Source organism: Helianthus annuus, chromosome 5 (genome assembly GCF_002127325.2).
Source record: "Helianthus annuus cultivar XRQ/B chromosome 5, HanXRQr2.0-SUNRISE, whole genome shotgun sequence".
Lineage (NCBI taxonomy): Eukaryota > Viridiplantae > Streptophyta > Magnoliopsida > Asterales > Asteraceae > Helianthus > Helianthus annuus.
In genome coordinates, this window is record NC_035437.2 from 42502303 (window position 1) to 42503850 (window position 1548).

Sequence of the window (1548 nt, forward strand, 5' to 3'; positions counted from 1 at the left end):
TAACCTACCGGGGTATGGAACTCGAGGAGCCTTGGTAGGCTCTGATGACGGAGGGGAGTTCTTCTCCTGCAGAGGCGGGGGTACAGTTTCTTCTATCGGCGGTGGCGCTTCCGCAGGCCCCACGGTGCGGTTTCGTAACGTGATGAGATGAACTTGCGCTTTTGGGTTTGTTTTGGTATTGCTTGGTAATGCACCTTGTGGTCTCTCGGAAAAATTTTGAGCTAGTTGATTTAATTGTTTTTCTATGTTTTGAATACTAGTTTGTTGATTTCTAAAACTTGACTCTAATTGTAGAAACCTTTCCGAGTTTTTCTTTTCAGTGTCGGAGATGAGGCGAGATACAGTATCTTCAAGCCTTTCTCGTCCACCTTGTTGTTGAGTGAAATTTTGTGACTCATTTCTTGGTTGTTGAAAGTTTGTTCGTTGGGTTTGTTGGTTACTACTATTGCCGGGCTCCCTCCTATCAAGGTTTGGGTGGCTTCACCATCCTTGGTTGTAAGTGCCCGTTGGAGGACCCGACGGCCTAGGTCTATTATCAATGTAGCTTACCGACTCTTGTTGATCGTCCGTTTCTTTCATACAACTCCAATTTTCATGTGGCCCACCACACCCTTCACAAGCCATAACCGAGACTATTTTTGTCATTTCTAATTTTTTTATTTTTGAAGAAAGGGCCTCGATTTGGGCTTGTAAAGAAGTGCTTTCATCAACCTTATGGGCGCCCGGGGCAATAGATTTATTGCCTCGGGGGGTGTGCCACTGAAAATTGGTTTGAGCAATTTCCTCAATTTGGTTATATATTTCATGCGGGCGGCGATTACCTAAAAGTCCCCCGGAGCTAGAGTCAAGTGTCTGCCTTGTGTGTGGCAACAGTCCATTATAGAAAGTGGATACATGTTGCCATATCGCAAGGCCATGATGTGGATACTTGCGTAATAGTTCCTTGAACCTTTCCCAAGTTTCATATAAGGATTCCCCGTCCTCTTGTGAATATGTATTAATTTCAGTCATTAATTTAGCCGTTTTAGCGGGAGGGAAATACTTATATAGAAATTTTTGGGCTAATTCATCCCAGGTGTTTACCGATCCAGCTGGGAGGGCGTTGAGCCAAGCTTTTGCTCGGTCTTTTAGTGAAAAAGGAAACATTCGAAGGCGGATGGCGTCATTTGATGCTCCATTGATCCGAAAGATATAACATATTTCTAAGAAATTAGTAATATGTAAATGGGGATCCTCATCCGCAAGCCCATGGAAGGTTGCGGAGTTTTGGAGCATTTGTATCAAATGCGGCCGAAGTTCGAAGTTATTGGCTTCAACATTCAGTGCATTGATAGCGGCGCCTAGGTTACCTACGGTAGGTCGTAGATAATCCATGAGGGTACGTTGGTCCGCCATTTGAGGTGGATTCCCCGAAACTTTCTCTTGGTTTTTAGCTTTTAGTCTTTTTCTGAGAAAGCGTTCGGGTTCTTCTAGAGGTTCTTTTATGTCCTTATTAGAACTGGAGCTCATACACTATGTAAGATGGCGTCTGGTTCCAAGTCCTACAAT

The 1548-nt window shown here is 44.1% G+C and overlaps 1 non-coding gene across 1 annotated transcript; it reads left to right on the top strand.

Moving 5' to 3' along the window:
- Nucleotides 1-910: 910 nt before the first annotated feature.
- LOC118492709 lies at nt 911-1017 on the top strand. Its single transcript, XR_004894711.1, has one exon. It is a non-coding gene; the product is annotated as a small nucleolar RNA R71 (small nucleolar RNA).
- Nucleotides 1018-1548: the final 531 nt, after the last annotated feature.